This window comes from Camelus ferus, chromosome 8, assembly GCF_009834535.1.
Source record: "Camelus ferus isolate YT-003-E chromosome 8, BCGSAC_Cfer_1.0, whole genome shotgun sequence".
In the NCBI taxonomy this organism is placed as follows: domain Eukaryota; kingdom Metazoa; phylum Chordata; class Mammalia; order Artiodactyla; family Camelidae; genus Camelus; species Camelus ferus.
Genome location: NC_045703.1, coordinates 19,854,993 through 19,876,445, shown reverse-complemented (window position 1 = coordinate 19,876,445; position 21,453 = coordinate 19,854,993). Strand labels below are relative to the sequence as shown.

The following is a 21,453-nucleotide window of genomic DNA, read 5'->3' as shown; positions in this document are numbered from 1 at the left end:
CATGCACATGCCCTAGGTATTCCTGTATCTGCAAACTCTGTGTATCTTCCTGGAATACCCTTCTCTTCGTGTTCTGCTTATCTGGGTTCTACTCTTTTCTAAAGGCTCAGTCCAGAACTACCTTTTATTATAAACATTCCCCAGTGGCACCAATCCACAGGAATCTCTCCCATAAAATAGAATAATACTTACCTTCTTTACTACTTCTTATTGCTCTTTAACATACACTGCAATGAATATTTGTTATTTATTTCCATTTTAGTTCTGTGATCTAATCAGGACCCAAGACTGGGAAGTAGATTAAAGTGATGATTATAAAAGGCCTTGAATTCTAGGGTAACAAGTTTGTATTTGAATCAGAACTGTTTTAAGAATGTTAATCTAGTGGCAATGTGTTCCATGGAGGGGTGTCTGTGTGTGTGTGTGAGAGAGAGAGAGAGAGACAGAGAGGGAGACAGAGAGAGAAAGAGAAGGGTGAAAAGGAAGAAGGGGGGCCTGGGTCAGAGGGAGAACAGACACAGGAAATCTAGGTTTGAAAGCTTTATAGAAGTCAACGTAAAGTTATAAAAATCTGAATTAGAGTCAAGATCATGGGCAAGAAAGAAGATATAAAAGTGAATGATATTATAAAAGCAGAATCAGTAGGTTTTAACAGCTGCAGAGTTAAGAGTAATGGAGAGGAGGAATAATTATGAGTGATTCATTCACTCAACAGATATTCCCTGAGCACTCAGGGTGAGGCACATTCGAGATGCTGCCAACAGAGCAGTGGGCAAGGCAGGTCCACCCCCATCTCTCACAGAGCTCTCATTTCACTGGATGACACCAAGCCTGCAACCAGAGTGAGTAGAAGAGGGTGAAGCCATTTATATAGAGAGTAAATAGAGAAATATAAAGTTTCAGAGAAAAGTTGATATGTTGAGTTGTGGACATAATTATTGCATGCTCATTCTGTGCCAGGCACTGTTTTAATCACTTTGCACGTATTAATTCATCTTATCCTCATTACAATCCTGTGAATTAGGTATTATTATTATTATACCCTTTATATAGATAAGAAACAAAAGTATAGAAAGGCTGAATAATTGAGCTAAGCTCTATATAGTATTAAGTGAAGGAATAAGGATCAAAAGAGGGCAAACTTGCTCTTGAGTGAGTCCACAGTCTTATTACTAAGACAGATTGTTTTGTAGATGCTTTGGGACTAAGCACGTAGCATGAAGAAGAGACAAATTTCTATTTTCATTTACATGGTAATCTATCAGTGACACATCCTAAAACCCTTCCATTGGCTCTGGTATCATTATAGGTTTCTGATTCTTCTCATATCCCTCTGGCTACTCTTTCTCAGTCCCCTTTCCATCAGTCACTCCAAATTGGCTTCTCAGGACTCTGTTTTCATATACCCACTCTTCTCACTCAACATATTCGTCCCTGTATGAATGGTATTTTTATGGTAACAAATTTGGATGTTCAGTCCAGTCATCTTTCCTGAGCTCCAGACTCAAATACTCAAAACCTCTTGGATATATTCAGTTAGACAGTCAAATTACCATAAATCCAAAGTAATCAAATAGAATTTATCTTCTTTACTTCCAAACTTGCTCTTCTTATCTGCCTTATCTTCATGAATGGGAACCCTTATTCACTACAGCATCAAGGCTATCCCACCCCTCCAATAGGTTATAAACCTTCTCTCTCCCCTCCAATAGGTTATTAACTTTATCCTTCCATCCTCCCCCTCCAATAGATTATGAACTTTAGCCTTCCATCCTTCCCCTCCAATAGATTATAAACTATGTTTTAAGATTTTTCTCGCATTCATCACAGCTGATCCAGCCTTCTTTCCATTCAGTTTCCATTAGTTCTGACATGGATTTATGCAACTTCCACATAATTAGCCTTCCACACTACTTCCAGGATAATCATTATTAAATTTAAATGGAGCTTGTCAAACTCCAGCTTAAATTTCTTCACAGCTTTCAGAATACTTTAAAAAATCCTCAGCACAGCTTCTCTGTCTCTCTTTTAACCTCATTTACTGCCCTCACTGTCATTAACAATGTACTCTTTAGCAGTTTCCCAAACACATCATGTTTTTTCACTAGTGTGAGCCTCTGCACACTCTCGTCCTTCTGCTGAGAATGTCCCCTCCCTTTCATCACTTGAAATAGCTTTCAGAATTTTGATTCAACTCTACTACCATCAACCCAGAAGCCCCCAGGGACTTTCTTCTTACTCCTGAGCCTGATTTGGATGTCCTTCTCTACACACCCATGAAATCCCACATGTTTCTCTACCACAGTGTGTACCTATCCGTCCACATGTGTTGGTTTACTTGTCTGTGTTTCCCCAGAGCTGTACCTTCCTTGGGTGCAAGAACCATGTTGACTGACCTTTGGTCCTAGCATATATTACAGCCTGCTGCGGAGTGCGAGCTCAGTACATTTGTTGAAGGGATGATTAATTAGAAAATAGGAAGAATTCCTTCAAAAAAATATCCATAACCCCATTTTGGAACTCCATAGTATGATAAGTATACTTCCAAAGAACAATGGAAACAATTATGGGACTGGGAGAAAAGAGAAGCAAAGATACTGAGATTACTTATTGGGGATGGAGAGAGATGATCCAACAGCATCTGATTATTATTAAATGCTTTTATCATACTGATATCAAATCTAAACTCTAAGCCACATGCGAGTGGTACACATCTGTTTTGTCCACATTGATCTCTTTAGTACTTAGCACATATTAGGTATTAAATAAATATTTGTTGAATTTAGTTGAATGAGCACAGTAGCAAGCATTCAAGTTAGATGGACTGTATCCTGCTAACATTGACAGAAATTAAAATGTTTCTAAAAATGCTTTGTATTGATTTTGGGGGTGGTCTTTCTGTATTATCTTTTAACAGTTTGTGTGTTGGCATCATTCCTCCCTACCCCTGCGTTGTTGTGGTGTTTGTGCTTAAAAAAGTTTTTTTCTTTTTTTTAATTTTGATGTAGTCAAACCTTTCATTCTTTTCCTGTGTTGTTTCTGTGTTTCATATTATGCTTAGAAAGGCTTCCCCCATCCCAGAATTAGGAAAATACTCCTCTATACTGTATTTTATGATTTTATTTCTCTATGTTAAGATCTTTAATCCATCTGGGATATATATTTGCATGCAATATATCTTGATTTAATGATTAGTGTACATTATTTGTTGTATATGACTTTGTACCTTTATACTTTTCAGTTTTGCCTTGGTTTAATTCTAAAAGATGGGATATGTATTCAAATCATAATATTCATAAAATTATCTCAGGGTAGGTGAGTCTTTCAACTGGACTCCCACATTCAATCTTTCTCCATTGGACTCCTGTGATAGGTTTCATACTGGTCTCCTCACACCCTTGTCAGCCCTACTCCCTTCTCTACCCAGCAATCACTAGGCTATTTTTTAAACAGTAGAATGAAATCTCTGTACCGCCAGATATTTGTATCTATTTTGTTTACTGCTGTATCACCAATGCCTAGAGCAGTGATTGACACATAGTAGGCGCTTAATGAATACATACTGATGCAAACATACATAGAATCATGCTACTTCCCTGCTTAAAACTCAGAGGGCTTCCTATTTCTGTCATAATAAATTCAAACCCCTCTCAATACAAACACACTAAGTTCTTTTCTTCCTCAAGATCCCATGCTGTGCCTGCTTCAAGAAAGTGCCTTCTGTTTTACGGGACAGCTGCTTAAATGTGACTGCCTCAGGGGACCCTTTACTGACTCCACTCTTGAGAGTACAGATACCTTAAGTTTCTTTCTTTCTTTGTTTTTTTCTAAATCACAGAACTTTGTGATCTACAATCTTTTAGAGCTCTATTTGCTTTATTCTGATTTTCTTTCTCCCTGATCAAAATGTAAGCTCTCTGAGGGTCTGCATGTTGTCTAGGTTCTTCTCTGATGTGAGTTGAGTATCCGACACATTGCCTGGGGCTTGGTAAGCACCCACTAAATGTTTGTTAAATTTTTTTAAAACAAAGATTTTTATGGCAACCACTACAAACGGCAGTGTTGAGGTTCCAGATAATTAGTTTAACAATTTAGAGGAAGTAACTTATTAGTTAAAAAGACATCATGAGATCGTGACATTATTAATGTCTTCAATTTTATTCCTGCTTGAACGTAGAAACAACTACAACAAAACAACTTATGCTCAAGTAGATTTACCTGGTCATTTTATTCAAAGTGCTTAAGTATCAATAGATGAATTTATACAAAGAGACATAATTGGAAAAGCAATTAAGAATATCTGTTCACTAACACATAATTATATAGAAATTCTGTAGAAAGTGAGTAGTAAAGACGTATCACAAACAGGGTACTGAAGGCATTACATAATTAAAGATGAGCTATGAAAGGAAACATTTGATTTCTTTGGAAGGACAGAAGAAAGGAAAGGACAGGAAAAAACACATTATCATAGAAACTGGAAAAAAATTTTAAATGAACATAGATTGCAGTAAGGTTATAAAGAGTTGATGCTGCCACCCTCCAAATCCATAAGTATCACTTAAGTACGTGTTGGTACTTAGAATATTGTCAGGGACGTTGAGGGTACTGAGAGGCCTAGCTAACGGTGAAAGGCGAAAACATCTTGACAACTGAGAAAAAAGGAACAATTATGAAAAAAACCAACAGAACTGTATACATGCCAGATTGAACATGATTTTAAAAGATAAAAAATAATATGTAAGAGAGTTGAAGAAGTAAAAAAGCAAAATAAGAGGATAGAACAATATGATAAAGAATAGAACATAAAAATATGCAAAGGCAGGGAAGAAATCTAATAAAAAAATTCATGCCAAATTAAAACTATCTTGGAAACTGAAAATAATAATGTAATAATAATAATAATAATAATAATAAAGAACACAATAGCCAAAACATATAAAGTCATGATGATTGACTGGTAGCAATGTTTCCTTTTTTGCTCATATGAGTCAGCCTTCAATAATTTTAAAATGTTGCTTTCTTTACCTAAATTGAAAATCATCAAACCAGCCTAGAAAAATGAAAATAAATGTCTTCTTTTTCTGGAAAGTACTTTAAGATATTTTCTCTCTCCATCTGCTACCAGAAGGTAAAAATACAAATCAGTATTTCAGTCAATCAACTAACATGTTTATTGAGCATTTATTCTGCTCTGGGATTGTAGGAATAAGAAGTATGGGGCTCTGTCAGTTAAAACCTAATTGAGGAATTAAGAAATAATCACATGACTTAATTCATGAAAAAAAGCCATATTCAACCTATATTCATTTCATTTGCCGTTCCCTTACTACACAGAATTTATTATATAAAATAAAAAGATGAATATGGTACCATTACCACCATTCACAAAACAAAGACGGCACCTAGATTTGAACAGTGATTTGGAGTTTACGGTTTGAATTCCAGATTTACTTCTCTTGAGCTTAGAATCTAACGTCTACTCTACAGAATATGGAAAAGACATTTACTGCTCACTAAATATTCATGTTTCTTCACATTTCCAAGCTCCTTTGTAGACATGCCTAGATATATGACTAATTCTGGCCAGTGGTTATGTGTCATGTCTACTCCAAAGAATTTTCTAGCTGCTGTGTCATCTTTAGCAGTCCCCTGTCAGAGTGGCCTAGAAGCTGAGAATGACCATTCTGGAGATTTACCTGCCCCACAACAGATCAGAACGAACTTTTTGTGTTAATTGCGCTGAGATGTCCAGGTTTGTTTGTTATAGCTGCAGGGCCTGTGCCGATCAATGAACAGGATTATTGTGAGGATCCTATGGGATGATGCAGGTAAACGTCCTAGCATAGTGCTCAGCAATAAAGGAAGGTCATTATTATTTATAGGCCTTTCTAAGTAACTTTAGTCATTAAAGGCTTTTTCCTGTTTTTTTTTTTTCTTTTTGTAACAGAAATAGATCAGTTTTAGAAAGGAAACTAGAATGTGTTGGAAAAACGTTTCCAGAACTAATTCATGCCTTTAGTTCCTCTGACTCTTTTTCCTAATTGAGTACACTTGATCTTTTGCGATAGGAGCGGCTACCCATTGAACTTGTACTTTCTGTAAACACAGTATATGTTTTTGGTCAGAGGTCTCTAAGGTTTTTATTTATGGATAATTCATTGCCCCAAACCAATAGTGAAAACTAGTGATCTTTCAAACATGGAAACACCCTATAATTTTCTTCTGGCATTGCAACAACTTTGATGTTCATCTTTCTCTTTTCTGGCTGAACCTATATCCACTTAAGTACAGGATCACATTAAGAAAATGTTCAGACCACATGTAAACAACCTGTGGCCAGACAATTCCTGAACCCAATGCTATGTCCAATTTTCAAAGGATGTAAGCTTCTGTGTTGTTTTCTCTACCATATATTTTTCCATAAAAGTCCTACTTACTACTTTATCATGAACCGATGTGTTTGGGCATAAGTCTAGACATGCTGTGATTTTAAAGAAGTCTATCCCTTCCTGCCTACCCCACCCTTTTGCCCTCTGGGGAGAGGTTTGGACATCTCTGGTGCCCTGGGACATAACTCTGCGGGTATGCCTAGGCAGCACATCCTAATTAAAAAGATTTGGGGAAACGATTTGAAAGAATATACTAGGGAATTAAATTCAAATAAGGAATACATTTGAATCATCTAAAGATGCAAATCAGATGACTATAATAAGGAATGAAGAGAAAGGTAAAGGGGATTGAGTTAAGTTCATTTAATTGGTCCATTTTTCAATAAATAAAGTTACTGCTTTAAGGGAAATGAAAAAAGAAATGTTTTGTGACAGTATTTGATAAATCAAATGACTCCATGACATTCATGCATCAATTGGTGGAAAAACAAACCCAGAATTTCTGTTCATTTGGTCAGTGGGTTTTATAAACGAAATCAGGAACCTGTTTCCCTCAGCTTTTCCTTCATCTCCTTTCCCTCCGTAGTTAAGATATGACTCACCAGGACTGATTATACAGCTGACAAAAACAACCATGCAAAGGCAGGATAAGTGGTGGGAGGCGGGGGTGAACAACACTCATTTAAAGAGGACGGAGGCATCCCATTTATTGCTCCCGGGCAGGGGAGTTCTCCCAAGCACGTTTGAAAGCACAGAGGCAGGAAGCCCAGGACTAAGAGACCACATGGGATCTTCTGACAGAATGGACGGGGCCCCTGGACCTGAAATGGACAGGCTCTGGCCACTGCACTTTGTGACTGGAAACCTGAATGAAAACAGCTGCTGTGCTTACGGAAGGACGCAAACCCAACGCTGCAGGGAAAGACAGCATCGTGGAACCAGCTGGACGAATGGTTGAAACGAACAAGATGAAGATTAACAGGGATAAATATAAAAGATGCATCCAGGGTGGGGGTGGGCAGGGAGAGGGAGAAGGAGGGAAATAATAAAAGAAAACAAAGTAAAATTCTGATGGTATTTTAGATTATTGTTAAAAAATATATTTGTACTCTCCATCTCTACATGGAGTTAAAAAAAATGGATTTGGAGAAATTCAAAATAAGACAATAAAAAGGCCTTACAAAGTCTGTCAAATGAAGTTAAACTTCACTCATATTCAAAGAAATGTAAACTAAAGGAAGAAGAAGAAACTATTTGTCACTTGTCAGATAGGCGGCAATAAACAGGGTTTGACAGTGGGGGGTTGGTTCTGGCAGGGGGGGCAAACGGGCACTCTTAAATCCTCATTCCTACTGTGGCAAGTGCTTGATAGAGCAATTTGGAAATTGTTACCAAACTTTAGAATAAATATGCTCTTTAACCCAGCAATTTCTAGCTGTCCTTTCACATGTGTTCAGAGACACATACCCACAAACCCACAAACTCACAATCTTTTCAGCATTTTGCATAATTGTGTAAACAGTGGACACAAGTAATTTCCTTCAATAAGAGAATTATTCGATGGAAATCCCATAGTGCATTAAAAATACTATATGCTGATATAGAATGATGGGAGTATGGAATAATCTCTGAAATATTTTGTTCAATTAAAAAAAGCAATTTGTAATGCTATACATACAGTATTCTCTAATACTAAAGGAAAGATAAAGGACCCTCAGTCTTCAGGGGTAAACAAGACTACATTGTTGGGAAAAGAATGGGTATTCCAAGCAGCTATGATGGAGTAATTAACAGCGGAGTGAAAGAGCATGGGAGTTTAAGGAACAGTGAATAGTCCATTAGGATACATACCTAGGTACATACACCTAGTTGCTAATTTTATATTATTATTTCCTCCTCTTGACTACTGGTGTACATGCCAGTGTAACTGTATGATACCCAAAGAAGAAAATAATTCCTAATTACCTAAAGTAACACTAACTTTGTTAGAAATGATTCAAACCAACACCAGCGGGGCCTGATCACATAGAGAACGCCCTGGTTTTCAGTAATACAAGCCATCCACTCCTCCCAGAGTAGAAATATGAGCCTTTTGGTTAGAAATCAACTTTAACCATCTCTCATAGCAACCAGGGAATCAATGCCAGCCTTATAAGTAAACAGGTACCTGCACAGTTCAAGGACCAACATCACCAATTGGCAAAGAAGGCAAATATTTACTCAGCATACTGGAAAAATATGACTCTTTAAGTTTCCTCTTGTAGAGCTTTGAGTTAATTCTGGGGGCATTATTTGTTTGTGTTATGTGTTAACTTGTAGCTTTACATGGTTTTACTATGTTTATCCTAATTCAAAGACCCACATTCTATAGTAGATTTGCTTGGATAAGGTCTATTTTAGAATCATAGTCTCAACTTCCTAAGTCTTGTGGTTAAGCCAGGTATGGTACCACAGTTAGTGCTGAATACCACACCATGGACCAGAGTATAAAGCTGGGAAAATTTCTCCTTTGTGTTATCCCAGTCTTTTTATAAAGAATTATCTTAACGTGTTTTTTTTCCCCCTCCTGGTGATCAGAATCACCTATTCCTAGGTCCTTTGTTGAATCTAACTACCTGGAAGTCACCACGGAAAAGAAGACACACTTTGGTCAAAGTTGTTCCTAAAGAGAATGAAAGATGTCCCAGTAGAAAGGGCTTTTTCACCTTTTCAGTGACTGTTTCTCCAATTCCTTCTTAACATATGTGTAGACATAAGTAAAAGCAGTATGGTGATAAATTTCATTCCCATTTTTTTGCAAAGGACTCATGGCTCTCAGTTTTATTCCTTCACATAGCATCTCAAAGCTTCCCCACCTGTATTTGGCTGCTTAAAGGTGAATGTGTCACTTGATTCTCAATCTAGAAAACTCTGGCTTGGACCAGAACTCTGGGGGTTTCTGGTACACTATTTATGATTATTTTAATAAAGTTTTTTTTTTTTGGCAATTGGCTTTGTGACCTTGATATGCTCTCTCTCCCTCAGTAGAACTAGTTGTGGAATAAAAATGTCAGGCTAGGTTTCCTCTAATGTACCACTGGGCTTTAAAATGCTATCATCCTGTGATTCTTGTTTCTGTAAGTCAGCTGATGGTATTTTTGGTGTCTTGGAAGTTGGTCTCCACAATCAGACACCCCCTGCCTGTTTGGCATCAGTTGCCTGTTCGCCTGTACTCCATGGACCTCCTTCTCACACAGGAATCTCTTTGATCTCAAAGACAGCACTGTAAGGTGCAGAGCAAAACAAATACCAGGGCGATTTCCCTCCATGGTGCTCATGACAATATGAGTGGTCCAAGAGAATAAGCTTAAAAACAACCAACAGTACTATCCTTGAAGCAACATTTACAACTGCCAAATTAATTTCTATCAACACAAACATGTTATTTTATTTCAAAGAAGAAACTTCCCACACATGAAAGGAACAGAATGAATGACACTTCAAAATGGCTTTGATTATCCATTTTCATAAACATAACCTCACCCTGGGTGGGGGCAGGAGGGATAACTTCTGCTTTTACCATCAATTAAATTCTCTAGACTTTTGAGAGAATGACTTCCATAGTAGTCCTTTCTTTACTAAGCAGTCATATTGAATTATTCCCAACATCCATGTAATTCACCAATGAACTGACCCACTTTAAAATACGCTTTTTCTGAAAATTAAAGGAGTGGATCATGCATGAATATACATAAATTAAATTCATTTCATAATGAACATGCAGAAGCAAGAAATCTGTAATAAAAAATGACCTTGCCACCTTACAAGTCAAAAGCGAGGACGTCTAATATTGAAACCTAGCAATGCATTGGATATGCATTCAATTTAAAACCTGGTAATGAGAAAGAATCATCAGACCTGAGTTAAGATGTGTTGCTTTTTACATGAGGTACTTTTGTAGTAAGAACAGCTGATAACAATGTATTGAAGAATACTAAGCCAGACCGTGTAAATATAAATTAAGGAGAGGCGACTACGATGACATAGAACTCTATTTATATGAATGTTCAGTACTTCACTTGAATTTGACCTGTGAGAATGATGGTTTTCATCCATTTTATGAAGGAACAGAAACAAGTCCTAACATCAAAAGGAACAGATTTATTCCTAAGAACTAAAGAAAATGTTTCCCATCTCCTACTTCTATAGGGATTAAAACCTTTGGGATTAGAAATATTTATACACTTTCTGGATAACCTTGGGAAAACTCTCCTAAGCATCATTTCTATATTTCTAAACTGGGGAGACAAATACTTTTCTCCTAGGCTTGTTGGGAGAATTAAATAAAATAATTTATATTAAAGCATGTATCTCAAGGTCCCACACATACTCAGATAAGCTGTTGTTATTATAACTTGTTTTTTTTGGACTTTGTGAGTTCTCTGTGGCTGATGGACATGTCTGGGCATTCATCCCTGACTCTCCCACAGGTATCTTTGGGGTCGAAGGGGTCTGGTACTGGGAAGGGGATGGAGCAATTCTGCACTGTCTTGATCATGTATGAGGTTGCTGGAATTTGACATTGATTTAGCATTTTAACTGAGATGGGCAGATGGTCAGAAATAAGAACAAAAGTTATCTCAGGGAGTATAGAGATGTTACATACTCAGCACTTCAAAAACACAATCGAGTTGGGGAGGGTATAGCTCAGTGGTAAAGTGCATGCTCAGTATGCATGAAGTCCTGGGTTCAATCCCCAGTGCCTCCACTAAAAAACAAATAAACCTAATTAGGTCCCCCTAAAACAACAACACAAACTCACCCACACTTGACATGGCCTTCTAACAGGGCACACCACTCAACTGGAGTTAGCCCAAGAGATTCTTACCGAACCAGATTCCTTTCGCTGATGTACAGCCAGCCAAAATGCAGAGATGCTGACGTTTGCAGCAAAGAGAGGGTTCACTCATAGGGTAGCCAAATGGGGAGATGGGAGAACGAATTTCAAACCCCCCTCCTGAAGCCGAGGGGCTGGAGGTATTTATGGGATAAAGAACAAAGAACCAGGGCAGTGTGAGGGCTCTGGACACACTCGCACGCCCAGTAGGAGGAGGGGGTGGTCCTATTCAGTCTTAACCAGCTCCGCTCCAACTAGGCACAGTTGATTCCAAGTTCCTGGACAACAACTGGTGCAAACACCTTATTGTTTAGGCCACATGCTGCTTGGTGGACATGAAAGTCTTAAAACTACCTTGATGAGTAAAGGCAGGTGAAATGGATTTGACCCACAGTTTCCAGAAGAAACTTGTTTGCCATCTGCATGAATGACGACACTCAAAATGTGTCCACGGACTGGCAACATCAGCATCACCTGGGCATTGTCACCTGGGCATTGGTCAGAAGTACAGATTCTCAGGCCTACCCCAAGACCAGCTGAATCAGGATTTCTAGGGGTGGGGTCCAGGAATCCATGTTTAGTGAGATTTCTAGGTGATTCTGATACACGCCAAGGTGTGAGGAGGCTACTTAGATGTTCTGCACATCAGCACACTGGGGTCACTCAGATGGCCAAGTGGTGACATGAACAGAAACTGAAGTTTATGGCATGTTCCAGTATGTTCCAGGCACTGGTTCAAAGGGCTCATACGCTTATTCCTCCCAGTGATCCTTTGATGTAGATAGTTCTAGATAACTTAAATAGATGCTAGATAATAGATAAACAGCTGGACAGAGAGGGAAGGAGAGAGAAAGAGGAAGGAGGAAAGAAAAGGAGAGAGGGAGAGATAAAGAGAGGACAAAGGCAGGAGGGAATGAAGGAAGGAAGGAAAAGGAATGGAAAGAGGAAGGAAAAGCAAGAGAGGGGAAAGGGAAAGGAGGGGAGAAAAGGAGAGGAAACTAGATTTTAGGGTTGTTACATGGCTTTCATGCAATTGATAAGAGGCTGAGTTAGAGCTCAGTTAAATCCCAGTTTAATTTCCAAGCCCAGCTTTTTGTCATCTTTGTCCATTCTGCCACACTAAGGAATACAGGTAAGCAACCAGCATTTTATGGTGCCAATAAAATTTAATTATTTGGGCCAGAAAAAAAAAAGTCACTGGAGAAATTCTTCACAGAATACCACTTCTCATAAAATCATTATGAACCAAAAAGTCATCCAATTACTAAAGTCTTGGAATAACTTTATCCACCATGAAATCCAGAGAGGCTGTGGCAAGAAAAGCATTTGTCAATTCAGATTTTGGCCATTAGAGCTAAAAGAGAAAGTTTTGGTCAGAACATTGGGATTGATAATAAAAATTCCCAGTCATTTTTAAATTTTTAGTAGATTATGTGTTATGTTTTCTAAAATATGCGTTTCCAGATAAAGTTTCAGGAAGAGGTCTGAATAAAATGTTCTAGCAACTGTTTCTTTTTCCTCCATGTTTTCTTTCTGAATACTTCTCTTTTTGGCCACAAAGAATTTTTCCTGTGCCTGACAAAATAAGCAAAATGCAAACTTGACAAAGAATAATGTACTTTAAAAAAATTACTGTATGAATGTATTTGTTTTGGCTAATAAAAACATTTCCATAAAATCCAAAGTCTTCATTTCAGTTACTTTAATTGGAACCTGCGTGTGATCAGGTAGGAACGAGACTAACGCATTTCACTTAAGAAAGCAAACCACGAAGCTCATGTGGACTCCTTGGGACTGGATGATACTGGGCTGCTTGTTGCCAACAGCGCTGGCATTGGTGGTCACAGGCTGAAAATGCTCATGTGGCCTGAGGGGCCAGTGTCCTGCCACACAGTATATATTTCCTGTGTAGGATGAAGGCTGTTGGTTTTCCGATCTTGTGGTCATTAGAGATACCTGGAATGATTACTGCATCTACAGGGCAAACTTCAACAAGTCAGGTATCACATCAAAAAGGACAGATGGTCTATTTCCCAGTTGACTGTCATGATACTTAGTCCTAGGGGTTACTTTATTGGAACCATGTGGCTGAGAAAAAAATGAATTCTCTTTGTTTAATGATAGTTCATCAGAACCTCCTGATGAGTTTTTCTGTGTGACTTAGTGAACTGTATCCAATATTCTGATAAATTTTCTTTTCTCTTTTTTTTCCCTTCCTAGTGTGGTTGTTTTGCAGGTTATCATGTTTCTATAGATTGTTTTAGAGCTCCCGGGCTCCCATTCTCTGCTGAATGTTGATCAAAGCATGAAATACAGACCAAATATATTATGCTTGTATAGCCAGATTCCCAAATTATCAAATTTCAATGCTAATTGTTTCCATGAGGTTGACTGTAGTGAGTGACAGAATTTCTCATTTTATAATATAGTCTTTTGTCAGTCATTGTGCTGGATGCCTTCCTGCAGAGCTCGACAAATTACTTCCCAGCAGTGTGTGTATGTGGCTACCTCTTGCATTGTTGCAGCTGCCACACAACAGGAGCAGAGATTTCAACCCCCAGGTGCTTTGAATTGTCCAGGCAACTGAAGCTTGCAGATTACCTGGTATCTCACTGTCCAGAAGACACACCTATCCTTCTTTTGATACGGATGTGCACTTAGTATTTGCGAATAATCACCAACATCATAGGTGGCAACTCCTGCAGTTCAGATGGAAGGGCAAGTTCCTAGACAAACAGCCTGCTCCCCACAAGGCGAGAGGACTGGGGTTTGTATCCTCTCCAAGTGCAACCTTAACTCTGTCCTCAGTGCAATGACTCATCATATAGGTTTGGGTTATTAAGCAAGACATTTGATGAAAACTTCAGCTGAAATCAATAAATATTTCCTGAGCACTATTTTTGGCATTCTAGAGAAATGTAACGCAGTGGGGATACCTGCCCTTAGGGAGCTTCTAGTCCTGTAAACTGTAGCAGGGGCAAGGCAAAGGTATGACCTTTCACAGTCCCAGGATGACAGACAGACTTTCTTAAAGACTCACGACGATAGATGATGAGCATAATAGCAACTGGGATTGAGAACCACACATGGTGACATGTCTCTCTGCCAGTAGGATGCTAAGCTCTTTATCACTTTCTCTATGTTGTTTACTTCAACCCCCCCCCAAAAAAAAAACAAAACAAAAAACCCAACCAACCAAACAAAAAAAACCCCAAACCAAACCAAACAAACCAAACTTTACGTATTATTATTTTTATACTGTAGTTGAGGAAAATGAAGCTCAGAGATGTTAATCACATGAGCAAAACCTGACCACTCACTATAACTGAAGCCTGACTATGGTGTCTGCATGCCCTCCTTTTTTTTATTTTGGTCATTTCCAGTCCCCAGACTGGCAATTATAATGTTGGCATTTGGATTAAGAGAGCTATTTGGGGAAATATATTGGCTAGCTTGATCTTTTATAAAGGATGTAAGAGGTATACATACAAATTAAATGCAAAATGGAAAGAGAAGGGAATTAATTAATTGACACAGTGATATTATAATAGCTCCCAAATAAAAAGGCACATTTTATTAAGCTAAAATCTAGATACTTACCATTTTAAGTATTCTATATAAATTAATCTTCTAAATCCTACTGCAGCCCTATTATCCCCATTTTATAGTTGAGGAAATACCCTAGAAATTAAAAAAAAAAAAAAAGCTTTCTGAAAGGAGGCAATAACCAAGTAAAATTGGAAGCATAAGTAATAATTAGCCAGATAAAAAGATTAGAATTAAGGTGTGTGGGTCAGAATGGGTTAGAATACGCTGTGGTAATAAACACCTCAACATTCTTAAGGGCTTAGAAGAAACAACACAGGTGTATTGCTCCTTTATGCTTCATGTCCATCTCAGGATATTGCCCCAACTCAGGGACTAAAGCTGACACATACTCTACCATCTGGGATGTTGCTAGTTGCCATAGCAGAAGGAGGGAAGATGGAAAGTCAGACATCTGCTCCTAAAAGCTTCTGCTTGGATGTGACACACATTACTTTTACTCACCTTTCCTTGGTCAAAGCAAGTCACATGACCATGGTTAATTTCAAGGGTGTGGGAAGTGCTATCCTACTGTGGACCAAGAGGAGAATATTTAGAAACAGTGGTGAATAGTACTAATAACTGCCATAGGGGAGAGACCAGAAGACTGTTCCAGACAGAGCCCACAGTCAAGGCTTGATAAAGTTCTGTGTAAAAAGGAACCTATAAATATTTTAGTAATGAAAGCCAGGTTATGAAGTCCTTGTAGTCGCTTCTATAAGCTTGGAGTTTTTTCTGCCATAGGGAAATTTAGGGGGCTGTTAAGAAGAATGATTGTCAGATTTTATTTTACACAGGTATTATGGCTTTGGTCCAATGGATAAATCTGAAGAAGTCAAGACTAGAAACGAGAAACTCAATTAGAACAAAATTAAAATGGGCAGAGACTACACTATGTTGGAGATAGTAGATCCAGAGAAGATAAGATTAATTAATGTTTAGGAGGTATAACTGAAGGAGCTTGCTGATTAATGGAATATGGAAGACCAGCAAACTCTTAGTTTTAAGATTTGGGGGATGTTGATTCATTAAATGACATAGGGAATATAAAAGGAACAGGATAGAGGGTAAAAATGTTCTTTGAATATTAGCCTGTGGATCTCACAAAATTGGAAATGTGTAACAGGTATTTGTAAATGGGAGCCTGAAATCTGGAGAAAAGGTCATGGATAGAGATTTAGTTTTGGAATTCACTAGGATACAGAGAGAGTTAAAATTCTGAGAGTAACTGAAAGTCCAAAGAGAAACTCTATCATGAGTAAAACAGTGGACGAAGGATGGAACTCAGAAATTCCAACGTTTAGAAGAGAGTTAAAGCAGGATGAGTTCATAAAAGAGATAAAGAAAGAATGGACGGGGGCAAAAATAGAAAGTAATGAGAGAGAGAACTTGACAAAGTCAGATGCATCAGTTGATCCTGAAAGATAAATTCTTAAAGTGCCCTTTGGAGTTGGGAATAATTGAGGCTATTGATATACTTTTAAAAAACTGTATTGAAGTATAATTGATATATAAAAAATTTCACATAGTTCATGTATACAATTTGATGGGTTTGGCCATAACATACACCTGTGAAGCCATTGCTACTATTGAGGTAATAGACTTATCTGTCATCTCCAAAAGTTTCCTTGTGTCCTTTTTAATTTAATTTTCTGTAGTAAAAATACTTACCATGAGATCAGCTCTATTATCAACATTTTAAGTGCACATTACAGCACCATACAACAGGTGTTATACTGTACAGAAATTGGTATAAATTTCAGTTATACAACATGAATAAGCTCTATTGATACACTTCAAAGAACATATCAGTTGACCGGCTGCAGCAGAGTAAACTTCAGTGATTGAAGAGTGACTGAGTAGTGCCAAAAGGAAGACAGTGAGTACAGACCATTCTGTCACAAAGTTTGACTGAAAAGAGAAAGTAGTAAAATAATATATCGGCGGGGTCATAGAGCCAGGAGATTTTATAAAGTTGAAGATTTTGGGGCACGTTTATGTTTATAAGCTGTGGAGAAAGCGATGGCCATGTTGGGAACATAGAAGACAGAGATACAGAACAAATAAGTGGCGCCCTTATTTCCTGAATAGTCAACCGTCACAGTTTTGATAAATATACACTTTACTATGGAAGTTGAAAGGGAGAGTTTAATCTTTCTAGGAAAAAAATCAATATATTACAAAGTAATAAAATCCTTATGAAAGACAGAATGGTTCAGTGAACTGATCTGCAGCTTCGGAGGCTGAAGGTTTTCATCATGGCCAGATGATTGATTTACTGTATAATTTGGGCAAGTTATTTTGATTTCCATTGGCTAAGAAGTATGCACATTTTAGTTAACTCAAGTTGAACTTATCTCTCTGTCTCGTTTCTCACATATGTAATAGAAGGGTAAGCCAACCCCTGAATGACTAGGAAAGATAATTAGCTAGGATGTTTGCAATAAAAAATATTCTGCAAACAAAAAGTGCTGCACAAACATTTCTCAAAAACATGTTATTTTACATATAATTTCAAGCCACTTTATGGTATATCCTTTTTTCTTTTTTGCCTAAAAGCCTAGTTTTGAAAAAAAAAATGGATAACGGTGGAATTTCAAAGAGTGGAAAAGCATGGGTGTTATTTATAAAAGAGTCAGGGAGGGAAACCGTAATCAAGAATTCTCTTGAATTTATCTCAAACACCACAGGTTAGCAGATCCCACCAGCCTCACGAAAACCCTGAAATAACACCTTTGTGGCCATCTGGTTCAGACTTGCTTTCTGATATCTCCATCAGCATCTTGCCTCTAGGAAGCGGGGCAGCCCTCTTGCTCCTGCTTAGTTTGCAGCCTGTGTACTTGACATACATGCTACCAGCGGCAATGTAGAAGGGAATCATTTTTTGCTGCTCCTTCATACTTTAGTTCACTTTCTAATTTAACAGTTACTGAGCACTGTTCACGCCTGCCCAGTTGCCAGACTGGCCAGCTTCCTCCCAAAGCCATAGGAATATGGCCTTTCCTCTGCTTGCAACTCTAGCCTTAATTTGAAACAAGAAGAATTTAAAAACTGTAGTTCTTATTCATGTGAAATACATGTTCAATTGATTGTTGGTGGTGACTTTGAGCACTGGGTTGAGACAGAATTCCAACCTGTTTCAACCTAATGGGGAAAAATATGGTAATAAAAACTAGTGTCTGCTGAGGGTGTAGAAACAAGAGGAGCAGCATGACCCCAGGGATTTATCATCCTCACTGCTGGCCCACACTTTGGGATATGTACCATCTGTCACTGGGAGCTCTATTCCTAATTAGGAATTCTAGCCCTAATTATCAAGTGCTTTTCTGTCTTGTTCCATGTTCTGGGAACTTTATTCCCATATTGTGCCCTATTCTTGAGTCAATCTTAGTTACTTGTAGTTACCTGTCTGGTCTTAAGCTATGACAAGCCCCTGTCATATAAAAGTCCTTGTGCTAGGGGTAGGGGAGCTAGGGTAGAGCTCAGTAGTAGAGTGTGTGCTTAGCATGCACGAGGTCCTGGGTTCAATCCCCAGTACCAATGTTAAAAATTAAATAAATAAATATAATTACCTCTCTCCCCCAATTTTTTTTTTAAAGTCCTTGTGCTAATTATTATGTGAGAAAAAAGACAAAAAAATTGAAGGTCCTTGTCGATGTGCATGAATTTTTTCAGTGTGCTTTCTTCTTTGGTTTATTTATTGTGGCTACTTTTCAATTTGCTTTATGCAGTGGATTTTTATGTGGTTGGCTACCTGTAAAACCATTATTGTAAGTTGGTTGGGCAGAGAGAGAAAAAGAAAATTCATAAAAGCCACAGCCTTTATCTTTACAAAATGTAAAACAATCTCTACATTTGAAACAGTATATTCATTATGAAATAAAATACTCTGGGACCTAATTAAGCTTAAAAGCTTTCACCCAACAAAGCAAACCATTGACAAAACAAACAAACAACATACTGAATGGGAGAAAATATTTGCAAATGATATGACCTATAAGGGATTAAGACCCAACATACATAAACAGCTTATGCAACTCAACAACCATTTTTCCAAAGAGAAAATGCAGATGGCCAACAGATGCATGAAAAGATGTTCAACATTGCAAATCATTAGGGAAATGCAAATCAAAACCACAATGAGATATCACCTCACACCTGTCAGAATGGCTACCATCCAAAAGACCACAAATAACAAATGTTGGCAAAAATGTAGAGAATAGGGAACCCTTGTACACTGTTGGTGGGACTGTAAATTGGTATAGCCACTGTGGAAAACAGTATGGAGGTTCCTAAAAAAACTAAAAATAGAACTATCATATGACCCAGCAATTCCACTCCTGGGTATATAGCCAAAAAAACAAAAACAGTAATTTGGAAAGATAACATTCCCCTCAATGTTCATTGTAGAATTATTTACAATTTCCATGACATGGAAACAACCTAAGTGCCCATTAACAGGTGAATGGATAAACAAGATTTAGTGAATATGTATATAATGGAATACTACTCAGCCATAAAAAAGAACAAAAATTTTGCCATTTGCAGCAACATGGATGGACCTGGAGGGCATTATGCTAAGTGAAGTATGTCAGACAGAAAAAGATAAATACTGTATGATATCACTTATATGTGGAATCTAAAAAATACAACAAACTAGTGAATATAGCATAAAAGAAGCAGACTCACAGATATAGAAAACAAACTAGTGGTTACTAGTTGGGTGGGGAGATTGTGGAGAGGGAGGTACAAACTATTGAGTGTAAGATAGGCTCAAGGTTGTGTTGTACAACACAGGGAATATAACAAAAATTTTGTAGTAACTAAATGGAAATCAACCTTTTAAATTGTGTGAAAATAAAAAATTAAAATAAATAAATAAATAAAATACTCTAACCAGTTTAAAAAGGATTAAATGAAATGTTTTAGAAGACCTGTATGAGACATAGAAAACAAATTTATGGTTATCAAAGGGGAAAGTGTTGGGGGGAGGGATAAATTAGGATTTTGGGGTTAACATATACACACTACTATATATAAAACAGATAAACAATAAGGCCCTACTGTGCAGCACAGAGAACTATATTCAATATCCAGTAATCATAATGGAAAAGAAAAAAAATGACCTGTATGTTTAAACATTAATAATGTTTGATAATTGAAATTTTGACACCCATTGCTTACAAATCATATCATTTGAGCTACTGAAATAGATTTAAAACAGTGATAAGATGACCAGTCCATATTTAAATTATTCCAATTATTCCAGTTATTTTTTGTTTTTTTGTTTTTTTAGTAAAACATATTTTAACTTATTTAAAAAATCTCTGGGATCCAATCAAAGCTTATACACTTTATATTTAGTCTTGATTTTTTAGACTTCTTTAGCTCAAAGCATGTCCTACCTTTTTTTTTGCCTGTCACAAAATTGCCAATTTTGAAGAGTTCAGGATAACTGTTTTGTGGAATGTTTCTCAATCTGTTTATGTCCTCACAAGGAGATTCAGGTTAAACATTTTAGTAAAAACACCACACAGGTGCTATTGGGTACAGCCCATCTCATCACTTCAGGAGAGGCAGTCTGCTAGTTTTGTGCTAACTTTGGTTACCTGGTTAAGATGACGTCTGCCAACTTTTTTTTTCTTTCATTTTAAAGGTATGCTTTTTCTTAATAATCAATAGGTAATCTCTGGATAACATTTTGGTACTATGTGAATATTACATTCCCCAGCACACTTTCACTCAGTAGTTTCAGCACACATTGGTGATCCTTGTCTGAGCCACACTGAAGACTGCAAAATAATGATTTCCTAATTGTATTATTCCTCTCCATTTATTAGCTCACATTCTTTCATGAAGAAAAAGCCCTCTTCTTTAGTGTCTCTATGGAATCATAGACTTTCAAAAATTCGATTTATTTGTTTTCAATTTTCTAAATTCCCCAATTGTCCCATATTTGGCCCTTCACACTTGCTACTTTTCCCTTTGGCCTGTACTTACCATCCTCTGCACACTTTCTTTGCTTTCTGATATAAGATGTTCCAGGCTTACCTTACACATGCTCTGTCTCTGATCTGAAATCAGCCATTTCTCCAGGGAATGGTCTTTCCTCTCAGTGGTGAACAATACTTTGAAACCAAGATCTTGGCACTAGAGTGTTCATTTCCTCTGGGTGACATTGCTTCTGGGCCTCTTCAGTGGACAGAGCTGGGAATGTATATATTTTTAAAATCATGAGTTCATGCTGACAGTGGTCACCCTGACCATTCCCATTCCATATTTATACATGGCTTTTCCCACATCAAGAACCTTGAATCTTACTTAGTACCATCAATATATTTACTAACTTGCTTTATCCTACAACACACACATATACAGACACAGTTTTAAGAAGCAACAACAAACCTGCTAAGTAATGTTTATGATATTTTTGGTGTTCTTTTTATCCTGAGAAAAGTATCTCACCAAAGGTATATAGTTAGAGAAACATGTTCAAGAGTGATTGAATAATCCTTTTGAAAAACGAGTTCTTGGGTTGTCATTGTCATAAAATTGGGTTCGTTTTTTTCAGATTGAACTAAAGTTTAGGGTTTTTATGTC

At 37.4% G+C, this 21,453-nt stretch overlaps 1 long non-coding RNA gene across 1 annotated transcript in view; it reads right to left on the bottom strand.

Moving 5' to 3' along the window:
* The window catches only part of LOC116665284, a 233,043-nt gene that overhangs the window by 118,889 nt on the left and 92,701 nt on the right, over positions 1-21,453 (bottom strand). Inside the window, exon 3 of the long non-coding RNA XR_004321820.1 lies at positions 20,905-21,060. This is a non-coding gene — a long non-coding RNA (uncharacterized LOC116665284). The remainder of the gene's footprint in view (positions 1-20,904; positions 21,061-21,453) is intronic.